A 17,503-nucleotide genomic window follows, 5' to 3' on the forward strand; every position below is an offset into this window, starting at 1 on the left:
CTACTTAGAAAAGCTGCCCAGCCTTACCTGCTTCTCCTAGTGCCAACTCTTCTCGGCTTAATTCAGTACTATCGCTTGTATGAGACTCCTTCTTCTCACAGCAGCCTACTCAAGTATGCTGTTTCTCTCATACAATCTCCCACCTCTCCTCTCTGGGCCTTTGCACTGGCTGTCCCCCATGCCTAGAAAGCCCTCTCTTCTCACCTCCACCTCTTAGAACCCCCGGCTTCCTTCAGCTCAACCACCCCTTTCTGCTGGAGGCAGAAGCTAGCAGTAAGGTAGCATTTTCCTCTACTCCTAGTACATTGCCTTCCATCTACTCTCCAAGAACCTTTTATTTGCACCTGGATTTATTTACATGTTCTCTCCCCACTAGAACGGAAGCTTCTTGAGAGCAGGGACTTCTTCCAGATTTCTTTGCGTCTCCGGTGCCTGGCATATAGGCAGAATTTAATTAATGTTTTTAAAAGTGCGGGAGTGAGATACTCATGCAGGTGGCCACTGAGAAAGGAGAAAGGAGGAGCCATTATCAGCACATTAGAAAGAGATTCGAATTCTGGATCTGCAGTCTGAGGCAGTTCTGAGGGTCTAAGCTGCCCTGAGGCTGCCTTGTCCATTTCTGATCACCTATACTTCAAGTGTCTTTGATGTCACCCATGGGGGTTCTCGTTTCAGCCGGGTTCAAATCCCACTTTGGTCCCTTCCTGCCTGTGTGACCTTGGAAAAGCTCTTCAGCTCTCTGGGCCTCAGTCTCCTTACCTGTAATATTAGGGGATTTGACCACATGGCCCCTGAGGTGACTTCCAATTTTCAATCTATGATCCTAGCCACCTGACAGGGTTATCATGGGGATCAAACCAGGTAACACAGGTGACAGCGTGTCAAAAACACCGGGTGTGACGTCAGAGGACTGAGTGTGGGATGCTGGCTTTGTTACTGACTGCCTATGGGATCTTGGTCAAATAAATTACTCACCCTCTCTGTGCCTTAATGTCCTTATGTGTAAAATGAGGTAGGTGGGCTTGATGACCTCTTTGGTCCCTTCCAGCTCTGTGATCAATGACCTTTGTAAGCCTTAAAGCCCCATATAACTCTAGAGTCTGAGGATCTGGGTTCAAATTCCATATATCCTCTGTGTGACCTTGGGCAAGTCACTGATGTTCCCAGGGCTATTCAGGTGTCCTGTCTACAAAATGAAGGGCTTGGACTAGGTGGCTTCTGGGGCCCCCTTCCAGCTCCAGAGTCAGGAATAATTACTGTTATTGAGCTTAAACAGCACTTCAAGAAAATACCCCACCCACCACTGCCCATTGACACCCTTTGGCGCGCACACACACACACACCACACACACACACACACACACACATGCACCCTTGAAAGGGCTCTTTGGGTCTAGACCCAGAGAAGCTGACGTGGCCCAGCAGCCTCAGGAGCCCCAGCCAGACTGGCCTCAGCACAGTCCACGGCTGAGAGACTTTTTAAGACCATGGTGCACATGCATCTCCCCATCTCAGTTAATTCTTTCCTTAAAAATAATAGGGCTCATGAAACCGAGAGAGAAAAGAAAGAGGAAAAAAGGGCCGAGTGATAAGAATGCTAATCAGCACGAAGGGCAGCTTTCCAGCTTGAAACTGCATGAGCGGAAAGGCAGCTATAAAAAAGGCTCTAATGCCTTTTCTTGAAACATGAGGCCATTGGTAGGGCATAGATCTCTATCTCTCAGCTCACTTGTCCCTCCCCCCTCTCCTCTTTGTAGGCCCCCTTTCCCCACAAGGTTTATTTTCTTCTCTTTCTTTCTTTCTCTTTCTTCCTTTGTCTCTTTCTTTCCTCCCTCCTTTTGATCCATCCTCCCTACCTCACTCAATCCTTTCTTTCCTTCCTTCCTTCCTCTCTTCCTTCATTCTTTCCTCCCTCCCTCTCTCCTCTCTTTCGATCCATCCTTCCTCCTTCCTCTCCTTCCCTTCTTTCCTTCCTTCCTTCTGCTCCTCACCTCTTTCCTCTCCTTTCTTTTCTTTTTTTCCCCTTCTCTTCATTGAACCCCCAACACCTCAAGTGTTCAAATGGTCTATTATGGGTCAAGGTGACTTCCACAGATTCCAGGTTGTACATGGTGGCTCCCTGGGAGTTAACAAGGTCCAGTCCAATATGAATCACTACAGCCATCCCATCTCCTTCTGTTAGTTTGTCTACCAAAGGCCCGTGTCTGTCTACTGTTTTTCTCATCAACTATCATCCTCTTTACTCTCTCTTTGGTTCCCACTTTAATCACCAAAAATTAATTCTTCACTTTTCCAATGGCCTCTCGTGGAACCCTGGGGTTTCCAAAAGCAGTCAAGTCAAAAAGCATTTATTAAGCACTTATTACATACCAGGTATTATGGTGAGAGTTCAGGATACAAAGAAAGGCAAAAACAACAGTTCCTGCCCTCCAAGAGGCTCACATTCTAACCAGGCAGCACAAGGGGATCTACAAATAACAAAGTTGCAATGGCAGACACACATAGATGGCAACCCTGTTTTGGTGTCTGTGTTAATTATACATTTGGCCTGTTTGGGAGCATGTGCAGTGGGAACAGTACTGGATTTGGGGTCAAACCTAAGATCAATTCTTATGAACTCTGTGACCTTTGACACATCAGGTAATCTTTCTGGACCTCAGTTTTCTCAACCATAAAATGAGAAGCTTGAACTAGAAGACCTAGAAGTTTCCTTCCATCTCTAAATCTATGATCCTAAGAGATTCACTCAAATTGCAATTGGCAGACACATTATTGACTTCTTATTGGTTGGCAGAATCTCAGAGCTGGACATGACCTCAGAAGACCATCCAGTTTGACCCTAACCCTAACGCAAACAATCCCCTCTACAACAATCCAGACAAGTGGTCACCAGCCTTGGCTTGAAGATGTCCCATGGCTCTACCAGCTGAGGAGGCCCATGACGCTTATGCATGTCCCTGATGGCTAGGAAGTTCCTCCTGACATTTAGCTGAAATTGGCCCCTTGGCAACCTTCCCTCATTGCGCCTCCTTTAGCTTAATGGGGCCCAGAAAAACAAATCCAATTCAGTTTCATTGTATGATTCCACAAACACCCATTAAGCATCAACCATGTGTAAAAGCACTGTGCTAAGGGAGATGGTAACTTTGGATAGGCCAGAATCCTTGCCCTCCTCCAACTTACAGTCTAGCAGGAAGGAAAGGTATATAACCTACTAAGTATAGCATAAAATACTATGTGATAAGTGCCTGAGAGGTGCAAAGGGTAGCATGACATCCAAATGGGAAAGGACCATTACTGACTAGGGGGTGGTGGGGGCAGTCAGGAGATGCTTTGGGGGGAAGAGGCACTTTAACTGGCAGGTTTTAATGGACAGGCAGGCTTTCAACAAGCAAGATTGTAAAGAGGGGTAGGGCATTCCAGATACACAGAACAACACGAGCAAATGGGTTTCTGTGGGTCCTGGATAGGAAGTCACAGGGCACATAAAGGGGATGAGGATGATGACCATTGTCCACAGCATTGAATAACATGAGATAAGACAGGAAGTAATAGGGAGCAGATTGATATGAGATAGCACTAGGGTAGGTATCCAGTTCCAGAAAGCCTTGAATGCCAGGTTAAGGAGTAGGCAATAGACAGCAGCTGAAGGATTTTGAGCAAAGACCAATGCTATTCACAGATAAGATGGTTATGGGAGTAGTGTGAATGATGCACTAGGCTGGGAGAGGGATGGAAACATGAAGACTTGTTAGGAAATTTACAATGAGGCAGTCATAAGGATTTATACCAGCTCTAGATTGGGTTGGGAATCAATCTCTGAACACGTCCAATAAAGACTCATAATCACACTTTCACAAAAACAGCTGATTGTTGGCCATCTCCACAAAGTATGTGGAAAATAATTGGTGTCCATTTATACTCTGAAGATATTTTTAAAATTTTAATTACAAATATTTTTGTATAGATGCCCATTATAGGTAATTAGCAAAACTAGGATGCTTGAAGAAATTGGGAAGGAGAAGAGTTGATTAGCAAGATTCTGGTGATGAAACAAAAATCTATGAACCTACTCCAAGTAACAAAGCCAAAATATAGTAGAAACACAAAGATAGTTTATCTCTACTTTGGGTTTGCTTCTCTGGATTCCTATGGCAATCAACGTGCGTCATGTCCACATTTTACAAAATAGTTCCACGAAGGTAAACTCTGAATAATTGTAATGACCAGCTTTGATCCTGGAGGACAGAGAATGAACTTTTGTCCCTCCTTTTGGCAGAGAGGTGGGGGACTCCGGACACAGAGTGCTACATCTGCTGACAGGCATAACCACTCTATTTGTTGGGTTTGTTGAACTGTTTTTCTTTGTTATAAGAGAGAGTTTGATGCTGGGGGTGGGGAAAGTATATCTGGAAATGATTGTAAAAACTAAAGGCATTTATAAGATATTTAAAGATAAAAATAGCTCCATGAATTAACAAACAGAGCAGAACAAAATGTTTTAAATGCATCTTGAATCTTTAAAGTAAAAATATTATAGAGTAGTATGAGATGTGGAGAACTGAACAATGCCCTGAATACTGACTTAGAGAGGAAAGCAAAAATTGTTGCAAGGCATTTTACAAGAGAAGCAATCATATTGAATTTTGTTTTCAAATCTAAAATTGTTGTAGAAGACATTCATGTAACACTCTAAGGTTTGCAAAGTGCTTTATATGGATTGGCTCATTTGAGCATCACAGCTCTCCTGTGAGGTAGATACGATGGGAATTATTATTCTCATTTTGCAGGTGAGGAAACTAAAGCTCAAAGAAGGGAAGTGACTTGCCCAGGGTCATATAGCCAGTGTCCTAGACAGGATATAAAATCAAGTTTTCTTGACTCCAAGTTCAGTGCCCTACCCATCACATCACACTGTCCCTCAATGAAGCACAGAGATAGCAATTTTATTCTTCTCTGAAGTGATTTATCCACAAAATTGTTAGTCAGAAAAAATATTGCTAGAGTCAGGGTAAATTTTATCTGAAATGATTGTTTAAAAAATCAGTCATCCTCTTTGGTGCCATCAGTAGTATTTTTAAAAGATCTTTAAGAAAAAACTTTATTAGAAAGGTTCTCCTGAAGTTTAAAGGAAAGGATTCAGTCAGTGCGAAAATTTGAAAAGCCACTGATGCAGAGTCCAGCTTTCCCTCCTTCTCCAGCCCACTTCTCAATAAGGCTGCTTCATCCCGATCACCGGATCAGTAGGAGAGCACATCCAAAGACACTACCTCTGGCTGACTTAAATGGTAGTCTCCTCGACCCCAATGTCTTTGTAAATAAAATGCTTTAATCTCAAGAGGCTTGTCTGGTGGATGGAGTCGAAAAATAAATCAATATGTAAATAAATCCACAAGAGCAGAGCTAGACTGAGACTTTGCAGAACTGTGATAAAGCATCTTAGGAGAAGGATGTGGCTGTATTTCTTACATATGCTGATGGAGAAGACTATAATTCCAGATTGCAGCCATGGGCTGTGGGAGAGGGAAAGTGAGCCGTGACTGAAATTCCCTTATGGATTGATTTGACTTTAAATATATTCCAGGGGTCGGTCAAATTGCCAGTTCAGTCTCAAGCTTTGATTTTCCTCCTTCCAGTTCCTTGAATTTCAAATGAGCTCTCTCCGGTTACATGGAATGTATCAAAGGAGGACCTAGAACATATCAAAGGCCTTTCTCAACTCAGGAAATATTATGAAAAGCTGCAGCCAGGGATAGTACCAGTTTAAAGGACAGCCTTACCTGTGAAACACTACAGAGGAGAATGATAGGAGATTATGAGCAGAATTCATTCACAAAATAGCAAAAAAGCATCATAGGAGAAAATGAACACCCAGAGAACTTCACATGAGATCCAAGGAAGTCCATTTACTCCCAAGAGGCTTATAGATAAAACTAGAAGGAGAATAAGGCAGCTAAGTGGGGTAATGGATAGACTATTGGCCTGGAGTCAGGAAGACCTGAGTTCAAATCTGGCCTCAGATATTTATTAGCTGTGTGACCCTGGGCAAGTCACTTCACTCTGTTTGCCTCAGTTTCCTCATCTGTAAAATGAGCTGGAGAAGGAAAGGACAAACGACTCCAGTATCTTTGCCAAGAAAACCCCAAATGGGGTCACAAAGAGTCTGAAACAACTAAACAACAAAAGAAGGAGGGTAACAAGGAGGCCTTCACTGGATTATAGGATCACATGATTTAGAGCTGAAAGCACCTGGTAGACCTTGGAGTTATTCTAGTAAATGATGACACTTATTTTAGCCTTTTTCTTCTTCTCTGAATTTCACTGTGTCCAAGGGGTCTAAGTTCCCTCCAATTCCATTCCATTAGAAATGGAACAGAGCTGCTAGTTTTCATTTTCATCTATTATTATCAGGGAAAGTGAGGCCCCCTCAGGGAGGCTATTATGAAAAGAAGAATTTCAGAGGGTTTACTTAACCAGGATGCTACAGTTTAGAGCCAGAAGGCACCTCACGGACTTTCTTGTCCAACTCTGTTATTTTATAGACAGAGATGAAACTGGGGTCCAGAGAAGATGAGTGAATTGCCCAGTATCACAAAGGCAGAGGACAGGAATGTCAGAATTCAAAAACACTGGATATATGGCTCATCACTGGATCTGGATCATGGACTCAAGATACGCTCACTCATTAAGTGTGATTGGTCCTAACTCAGGTGCCATGTATCAAGTAGGGTCTCGGTACATCAAGGGAAGAGGAAACTAACTGTCTTCTTAGAGGATCAATGGATCAGGAGAGCATGCACGCACAACAGGCAATAGAGAGAGTGCTGGGCCTACAGTGAGGAAGACTCCTCTTTGTGAGTTCAAATCTGGCCTCAGACCATTACTAGCGGTGTGACCCTGACCAAGTCACTTCACCCTGTTTGCCTCAGTTTCCTGATCTGAGAAAGAAATGGGAAACCACTCCAGAACCTCTACCAAGAAAACAGCAAATTGAGGTCACAGAGAATCAAACATAACAGAAAATTGACTCAATAACAACAATAATAAAACACCCAGCTCACCAGGAGAAGGAATGGTGTCTCTAGGACCTTAAGTGTTGGGAATGTTTGCATGGTTGGAGGCCATAGGCTGCCTTTCCCTGTTTGCAATTCCTTGAACTGTCTGTTCCTTAAGTAGAATGATGAGAAAGAAAGAAAGAAAAAAAGAATGGAACTGGAAAGAACTAGGACCACAGTGAAATTCAGAGAAGAACAAAATGGTAGAATGAGTGTCGTCATTTATTAGAATACCTAGAAGGTCCATCAGGTTTTGTCGGCTCTCAATCATGTGATTCCACCCTGGCTAAGCTTTCTGAAATTCTTCCCATTTCATAAGGGCCTGAGAGGGCCTCATTTTCACTGGTAAGCAAGAATAGCTCAACGATGCATTCTGCCAAGATCTCTTTGAGTGCTGACATCAGTCTCAAACAAATATCACTCTTTTATTCAAAGCTTCGGTGACTCCTGTTTCCTACTGAAACCTCAGCTCCTACTATGGCTTTGAAAGCCAGCCCTCTACCATATGATTCCAACCTGGCGTTTCCAGCCTTGTCTCCCATTTCTCCCCACCTGCTTTAAGCTTTAAAAAAAAAATTAGAATACGGGCAGCTAGGTGGCGCAGTAGATAGAGCAACCAGCCCTGGAGTCAGTAGGACCTGAGAACAAATTCCACTTCAGACACTTACTAGTTGTGTGACCCTGGATAAGTCACTTAACCCCGATTGCCCCCAAAGGGGGTGGGGGAGGAGAAAAATTAGAGTAGTCTCCAGCTGTCATTCTCGATTTCCTCTTTGCCACCTCCACATTTTTGTTCATTTTTGGAATAAACACCACCCTCCCCCAACTTGGTTTCATTGAAGTCCCTCTTTCCCTTCCAGATTTACCTTAGTTCTTCCTGTACTCCTCCCATCCCTCCACCTTGGTGACAGTCATTTCTCCTTTCTCAAATATTTCTGAGCCTTTCTGCATGCCTTTTCTCCCTTGTTTCACAGTCATTTGTACCCATGTCTTTACATGCTCCATAAAGTCCCATCTCTCTACCTGCTTTTGTGCCTCTGGTGCCTATACAGTGCCTTAAAAACAGCAGGTGCTTAATAAATGTTACTGAGTGAGGCCCATGTTCCAGATCCTGCAATGGCAAAGATCTCACCCTTGGGATGATCGGAGCCAAGGGCTTCATGTCTTCCTTGTCATTACTACACACACTCCTCTTTTGAGTAAAAGCTTCCCCTCTGATTCCATGTGTCAGGCTGGAGAATCTATGGCCGTATTCTTCTACTCCCACCAAGTATATGGCTCCCTTATAGGAAAACCTTGGGGGAGAAAAGAGAACACATTGGGAATGTCATCCTGTTAGGACCCAGGCTTCCTTAAAGTAGACTAATTTCTTGTCGTAGTTATATTGCTGGGACAAAATTAATGAAGAGTTTAGTCATTTGTCATAGCATTTTAGTCATAGCATAGTTGCAAATTGTGTTCCAAAGCATTTATATTAATTCATTGTTCTACCAACAATGTATTTATGCACCTGCCTTTCCACATGCTCTCCAACATTGTTCTCATCTTTGCCAGTTTGCTGGGAATGAAGGGAGACCTTAGAATTGTTTTAATTTGTATTTCTTCTATTAAAGTGCTCGTATTTGTCCAGTGGATGTAGGAAACTTAGACTCAGGAAGACATGGGTTTGACTCCTGGCTCTGAGACTTACTGGGTGTGTGCCCCTAGATGAGTCACTTACCTTTTCATTTTCTCCAGTGACTTCCTACTAAATCATAGAGGGTCTGCAATCTGCCTGTTGGTAAGAGGGAGTTACCACACATAGATAGACAGTCAGATAGATCTGAAGATACGCAGATAGATAGATGGATGGATGGACAGACAGATAGTAGATAGACAGGTAGATAGGTAGAACGAGCAAGCATTTCTTAAGTGCTTATTATATATGTGCCACCCACATGGAATTCTCCATAATTATGAAATCACACGTATTCCCTAGATAGAGATTTGGAACATGGTTTCACATGGTTGTCAATTGCACTGTTTCATTTGAAAATTGTTATAATAATAATAATGATAGCTAGCATTTATATAGCACTTTTAGGTTTGCTAAGCACTTTACATATTCTTTGACCATTTATGTATTGAAAAATGGCTGTTGGTAATACATATTTGTATCAATTCCCTAAATATTTAGGATATCAGACCTTAACCAGAGACAGTTAATATGAAGATTTTTTCCCCAACTGACAATTTTTCTTATTCTAATTACATTGATTTTGTTCTTGTGAAAGCTTTTAAATGTTATATAATGCAAATTATATATTTTCTCTCCCCTATTCCTTGTTTAGTGTTAATTTTTCCTCAGAATCATAGATCTGAAATGTACTTCCTTATATTTTCTCCCAGTTTTGTTTTAATGATGTGACCTTTTTATACCTTGCTTATTCATCTGGAGTTTAGCATAGTACATAGTAAACAATGTTGGTCTGAATTTCCTTTATGCCACCTACTTTCCAGATTTCCCAGCAATACTTATCAAATGGAGAGTCCTTCTCCATTAGGTGCTAATCTTAGGTTTATCTATCCACGTCTCAATCCATTCATCAGTTGAATTGACCATTGGACTACTGTATTTGCTTGCTTCTGGGTTTTCCTTATTTAGTCTGTTTCTTCTGTTCACTTACTTTTCTATTTTTAACCAGCACCAAATTGTTTCAATGATTACTACTTTTTAATATAGCTTGATATTTGGTAATTCGAGGTCCCCTTCACACCTACATTTTTTTCATTATTTCCCTTGAGATCCTTGCTGTAATTATTTTGTCAAGTTCTATAAAGTAATTCCTTGATAATTTGATTACTATAGCAATAATTCTCTAAATTAATGTAGGTAATATAATTGTTTTCACTCTGTATTGGTATGGAACAGCATCTCTGTCCATTATTGTATACTGATGCCAACTGGCAGAAAAAGCGAGTCACTCCAAGTCCATGGTCTTAGGGCTTGAGCCTTCCTTTTCCCTAGACAAGCACTGTGCAGCATCCCAATTATTACCACTATAGGCATATTCACACACCCAGAAACACACTGCACAAGAAGGAAAATTAGAGTTAGGGTATTAAAACCAGAGCATGGCCACAAATGCCCTAAGTAGAGCCAAGAACACGTTCCCTCCTTTTTAGCTCCCTGGAGCACAATTCAATTCAATTCAATAAATATTTATTTAGTACCTACTATGTGCTAAGTACTGGAAATACAAAAAAGGAAAAGGAAGTCAGTCTCTGCCCCCAAGGTACTTAAAATCTAGTAGGAGAAGATAACACAGAAGAGGTAGCTGGAAACTGGAGAGGGTGGTGAGGGGCAAAGCCAGAGAAGCAGAGCTACTGATGCAGAGTAGAGTGAGCCATAAAATCCAGGTTCTGCCTGGAAAGCTTTGAGAAGAGTTGACACCCTCCAGCCCTTCAGTCAGAGGGGAGAGAAGGCTGAGGAAGCTGAGAAAGTGTGGGTTATATCTAAGGTTGAGTTAACTAGCATGATGAGATTTTCTGGGGATCAGCTCATCTGAGAGGGGCATCTTGTTCCATGGGGTCGAGATCAAGCAGAGCTGCAGACGTAAAACAGTTCCATTTGTTAAGAGTTGGGTGTAGAAGCCCATAAACCCTGAAATAAATTGTTAATGGAAATTATTCCCATAGGCTTTGTTTCCTTAAAATGCTCCAGGAAGTTTTGATCTGTCACAGTAAGACTCAAGACTTGGATGGCCTGAATATGGAAGGAAGGAAAGGAGAGAGGGAGGCAGGGAGAAAGGAAGGAGGGAAGCATTTATTAAGCATCTATTATGGGCCAGGCACTGTGCTAAGTGCTTTACAATTATGTCATTTGAACCTCACAACAACCCTGAGAATTAGGTGCTATTATTATCCCCATTTTATAGCTGAAGAAAATGAGGTTAAGTAACTTGCCCAGGGTCACACAACTACTAAGTGTCCAAGGCCAGATTTGAACTCAGGTCTTCCTTATTCTGTCCACTGCCCCATCTGAAATCTATCAGGTCTTGCATAGTTCAAACTCCAAAAACTTCGCTTGATGCTGGTAACAAGCACACTTCTCTGACTGACAGCGTAAGGCACAATAATAAAGTCCCTTCATATCTCCCAAATACATACCTCACATTCCTTATTAGAGAAGACACATAGGTCATCTAGATAGACAATGACAAATTGGTGGAGGAATTCTGCCAGAACCTCATTGATCAGGTGCTGGAAGGTCGTGGGGGGGCGTTGGCTAATCAGAATGATCAGAACCTGATACATGAAATGTCCATATCATTTTTGAAAAGTGTCATCCTTAGCCTTTATTCCAAGTCCTACACAAATCTAATTTGGTATAAATCCAAGCAGCCTGGAGTATAGCCAAAGTAGCTAAAATTAGAGAGTGAGTGTGGCAATAGTGAATGGCGATCTCATTGATCAAGCAAAGGTGCAGTTCATTCCCCAGCTTTGCCTTGGTTACAAAAAGGTGGGTGGTGGTCCTGTGGGTGATGGTGAGATGTGTATGGACCACTTCTGGATGTTCCCTGTTACACTGATAACAGTCACCTCCCCCTATTCATTTAATGCCCAAGTTCGCCTTGAGAGAATGATGGACCAGGCGAAAGGTGATGATTATTGTGATGTGAGGGCAGTTGGGTTACTTCCTTGGGATATAAACCTCCTGTAAGTCTTTATACCTTGTGTTTTCAGTGAGGTAGACTCCTAGGATAGTGGTCTTGGCTAAGTCCTATCAATGGCCTGGTAACTCCTAGGGAAACTTACTCATGAGGGTCTTACTTTTGGAAGTTACAATGGCTAAGGTCTATTTAATGCCACTTCAGCTGTGGCATTCCAAATGCCATCTCCACTACTCCTATGTGATCTACTCAAACAATTCTTGTTCCACTATGACCCCGTGGTCACCTAAAGGAAATGGTCTCATAGCATAGCAAATGACCCCTCCCCCTACCAGGGGTTGGCCAACCACTCTAACAGCTCTTTGGTTAAAGATACCCTCCCCAATTTCTGACCTGACTCCAAGAAATATAATTACCCAAAGTCCCAAATTCAATCAATAATCAGGTCTGTCCTTAGAATTAGAGGATATTGGGCCTTAGAGCAAGAAGGGATTTTATAGATCTAATCCAAAAATTCTTATGCTTTTCTATGTCCTGGATCCCTTTAGCAGTCTGGCAAAATCTATGGGAATAATGTTTTAAAATGCATAAAATAAAATGTAAAGGCATACACAGGAAAGCAATGATATTGAGATATAATTATCAATTTTAAAAGATATATCACAGACTCCAGATTAAGAACGTCTGACTAGGACAATTTCCTCCTCTTAGAGATGAAGAAAGGTCTCAAAGGGTTAAATGACATCCCTGAAAGTCACACATATAGTAAAAAGGCACAGTTGGAATTTCATCGGCCTGATTTGGGGCCCCACCCCACCTTGACTGGTAGAGTGACCTTGGTAGGAAAACTACTTCTCCCTTTCTCACTTGGCCCCTGGCATCGAGTTTCTTATTCTCCTGACTAAAATGTCGTACCTCATTTTCACCATTGTTCAGTCATGTTCAACTCTTCATGACCCCATGGACCATACCATCCATGGGGTTTTCTTGGCGAAGATATTGGTTAGTTTACCATTTCCTTCTCCAATGGATTAAGGCGAACAGAGGTTAAGTGACTTGTCCAGAGTAAGTAAGTATCTGAAGCTGGATTTAAACACAGGTCTTCCTTACTCCAGGTCCAGCACTCTAACCACTGGGCTACCTAGCTTGCCTCCTGACTCATTCTCACTAGGGATAAAATAATAGCCCGCACCTCCCAGGGTTGTTGTGGAGATCAAATATAATAACATATGTAAAGCATTTTGCAACCTTAGAGCACTATGTAATTGCTAGCTAGTAGTAGTAGTAGTAGTAGTAGTAGTAGTAGTAGTAGTAGTAGTAGTAGTAGTATTGTTATGAATTATTCTTTGTTTCTTGATCCTTAATGGGAATTCTGTACATGGGGGACATGGTGGAATATTAGTCTACCCTTTTGGTCTAAATGATCAGAGACATCCCAGAAAAAAACTGAATCCATCATTGGCCCAGTGTTCTTGCAACTTGGGAAACTGGGTTCTCCCCCTGGCTCCCAATCCATGGCCCCTAGGTCTTCTTGTCCTCAGCATATTTCTTCTTTGTGTTTGTGGATGCAAACAAACCTGTTCTCTTCATCTTTCGTCTTGACATTCGCTGAGTTGTCAGGTCTATCAATCTGGATCAATGTCTATCTAGATCCTCAGGAATCAATTGGCCTTCTGATTTATCCTTTAAACCCTTATTTATACTTTTCTTGAACATCTCAATCTGTCAGATTGGGGTAAGCCCGTTAGATACAAAGAAAGACAAAAACAGTCCCTGCTCTCAAAAAATTTTTATTCTAATGGGAGATACAACATGTAAATAGGTGTGCAAATACAAGATAAATACAGAATAGACAAATGGCGGTTAGAGGAGGAAAGGAACTAGAAGGTTGGGGGACTCTTACTGATCTCTCTACCTGATCTCTGTCTCGAGCCTTCCACTCTCCACAAACTACCAAAGTGATGCTCCTTAGGTACATAACACCTACTCCCACCCTAACTTAATTAACCCCAGTGTATCCCTGTTATCTCCAAGGTCAGGCACAAGCTCCTCTGCTGGGCTTGTAAAGCCCCTCAAAACCTAGTCCCAATCTACATTCATATGAATTACTCTCCTTCACACACTTTATGTCTAGCCAATCTGACCTTGTGCTCCTAACATGAGATGCTTCATTTCCAGCCACATGCCTCTGCATAACTGTGCCCCCTGCCTGGGATGCCCTTCCTCTTTACCTCAGCCTCTGAGAATCCCTAGTTTTCTTCAAAGCCCGGGTAAAGGGCCACATTCAATACCAATTAATCATAAAACATTTATGGAGCAGTTGCCATGTGCCAGGAACTATTCTAAGTTCTGGAGATCCAAAGACTTACTGTCTGTGTGACCCTGATCAAGTTACTTAAGGCTCTCTGGGCCTCAGTTGCCTCGTCTGTAAAATGAGGGAGTTGGGCCCAGTGACCCCCAAGTTCTTTTCTAGCTCTAAACCTATGATCTTATGATTTGGTGAATTACAAAGAATGAAATAATCCCTAACCTCAAGGAGCTTATATATTCTACATGAGACTCTTCATGATTTCTCCTTCCACTACCAGCTGCTGGTGTGTGGCGTATTTGTTTTGTACATACTAGAATAAAGCCATGTTGTCTATTCAATATTGAGTGTGTAAGCTCTTGGGGGCAGGGACAGGTTGATTTTTGTTTTCGTGTTCCTGGAGACTAGACAGTGCTGGACACACAGGAGATGCTTGTTAATTACTAGCTGATGGATTGATTGAATAAGTTGTAGTCATTCTCATTTTGGTTAAAGAACTTTTAGAAGACAATCCCTTGGGAGCTGTCCACTTAGATCAGACACTGACACATTATTGCCTGAGGGCCATGTATCCTGCCCACAGCCTGTTTTAGCACAGCCTGTGGGTGAGCTTAGGGCCCACACAGACCCTTAGGTGGTAGTTTACTGGCCCTTACTTAGATCAAGAGACAAAGCTGGTTTAGGGAATAGAAATCAAAGAAAGAGAGGTAGTATGGAGTTGTGGTTTGGAAAGCTGATAAAGACCTGGGTTCAAATCCAAACTCTGACACGTGCTGGCTGTATCATCTTGGGTAAGTCTCTTTGCCTCTTGGTGCCCTCTGGCACCTTGCTAATAATAAAAATAGCTAGCATTTATATGGTGCTTTTCAACTCTCAATCTCATTTGATCCTCACAAAAAACCCTGGGACATAGGTGCTATTATTATCCCCATTTTACAGATGAGAAAACTGAATTAGATAGTGGGTAATTGACTTGTCTAAGGCCACACAACTAGTTGGTGTCTAAGGCTGGGCTGGAATTCACTTCTTCATTATTTGAGGTCTTCTCCACTGAATATTCTCTACACCGATGAAATCGCAGGTCCTATCCAAAAATATCTTTAAAGAAAAAGAAAAGAAAAGAAAAGGGGGAAGGGAGATTGTTGTCATTGTTATTTGTCCTTCATTCTAGAAGAAGACCTGTGACATCAGCCTCACTCTCTCCTCCAGAGTCATCGGGGTCCAGAGGCAAAACATAGGTCATGATGACTGGTCATGTCCCCAAATGCTGTGGGAGACCTTGGCCTTTTTTAAGTTATGGTATTTCCCAGGTCTCAGTTTGTCTGAGGCAATACCCATTCAGTAGACAAAGGCTAGGTAAGAATTGAGGCAAAAGATGGCCTACTTTGCCTTCACAAAAGAATCAATTTGAGAGAGGAAGACTCTCAAAGCTTCTGGACAAAACAGAAAGAACTGCTATTTACACTCACCCTAAGCCATCAAAACTCAAGCAATGAACTAGTGAAGTCAGGGCTGGGACCTATAATTGGCCAATCAGTGAAAGCCAGAATGATTTGGATTTAAAAACATAGTCAAGTAGCTCCATTTGAATCATAACTCACAAATGAAAACATGAGACAAAAGAGTTGTCTCAGTATTTCAGGAAAAAGAATAAATAAATAGAGAAGAAAAAAAAATGTAGCCCCCAAGTCCCAAGATCCCTTGTGAAGTATAAGTGATCAAAATTTATATTTCTTTGGACAGAGCACTCACATATAACTGTACTGTATCCATTGACTACACTAGAGAAAATGATGATTGTCAATCCAGTTGTGCTGGCCAGAAGGGAAGCCTTTGGAATTCAGGGCTACCCCCTCTGTCTCTAATTTTCTAATTCCATGAAAAGAAGGTAGAGAAAAATCATCCTGTCCTTGTGAGTCTTTGTGTTCCAAAGACTCTGAGTTCTTCCCTTCTCTCTGCAATGTGACATATGGAATTTTATCGCCTTCAGCATGTCTGTCACCTGTTAGCTGCTATACTGCAATCCAGGGACTCACGGTGCCTCTCCCCAATCCCCTCGCCTTCCCCAGCTCTGATCTGAAACTGAGCATGGCTGGTATTCTGTGCAGTGCCATCCCCGGGGTCTACTGCTTCTCATCCTTTCCAACACCAACACTTTAATGTGCTCAAGGATGTCTGATAATTCACTGAGATATCCTTCTTGTTTATAATTCCTCTCTGGCTAAAATTCCTGATATATACACATATACACAGATCTGCTTGATTTGTCAAGGCTAATGAAAGAAAAGGACATTTGAGTCATGAATATTAGTGTCCCTCTTGGCGTGAGAGTAAAAGGAATGTTCAACTAGGAGTCATCAAATCCTGTCCCTGATACTTGGGTTCATAGATTTAGAATTGGATGGGAATTTAGAGGTCATCTTCATTTTTACAGATGAGGCAACTGAGTCAAAGAATGGTTGACTCAGCAAAAGTCACACAGGTACTGACTGAGGCTGGATTCAGCAGCAAAGTATGTGTCAAAGCGTGTTCTTCAGGTTGTTCCCACAGATAAAACCATGTTTGTTTCTGATGTTGAACCATTTGACAGTGCCCACGGCACCAATGGTAAGAATGACAATTCCAGGTCTTCAGCAGTTGTAGCTGAAGAGATGGACCAGTATGGACTCTATCCACCAAGCCAAGCAAATCACCTCCTGGCCCATGCTATGAGTCTAAACCCCTGCTCTGGTTTTGCTTTGGCTTAGATCATTGGATTCCTGATTCTTTGCCTCTTCTGGGACCACATCTCTACCACAGCCGTTTAGAAAAGGTTTGTGACCCAGTGCCTTCAGGAAAAGACTCAGCTGTGGCCCTCGAACATGTTTGTTTGTTACCTATAACAATGAAATAAAAATAGATTGTAAGCTCGAGGACAGGGACTGTCTTTTGCCTCTTTTTGTATCCCCAGAGCTTAGCACAGTTTCTGGTACATAACGGGTTGATTGAGCTGGCCAGTTGTGCGGCATTAGATGTGGCTGGTACTCTGGACAAGACTCTGCCATAGACATTCAGACAGTGATAATTCCTTCCATTTACGCACCGGTTTTGCCTTTCTGAGGACATACCTCTGTCTCAGAGCCCTGAGGCTTAGGATTATAAAAGTGGCTAGCATCTAAAACCTTAAGGTTTACAAAGAGCTTTATATATGCTTCGCATTTGTTTTGCAAAAGAACCCTGGAAGGGAGGTGCTACTATTATCCCCCATTTTTCTGATGGGGAAACTGAGGCTGAGAGGATAAGTGACTTGCCCAGAGTCTCACAGCTAATAAGTATCTGAGGCAGGATTGAACTCAGTTTTTTCTGACTCACCATCAACTCTCTATCGTAGCTGCCTCCAGAAGAGGCCTCATTTCCCTTCCCTGTAAGCTCAGATCCATAGCCAAGGTCCTGCCCTAACCTGGGCCAGGAGGGACAGGCTGATCTAGCTTCATCTCCTCAGGTCCCCT

Source organism: Phascolarctos cinereus, unplaced genomic scaffold (assembly GCF_003287225.1).
Source record: "Phascolarctos cinereus isolate Bilbo 61053 unplaced genomic scaffold, phaCin_HiC Scaffold_3;HRSCAF=262, whole genome shotgun sequence".
Lineage (NCBI taxonomy): Eukaryota > Metazoa > Chordata > Mammalia > Diprotodontia > Phascolarctidae > Phascolarctos > Phascolarctos cinereus.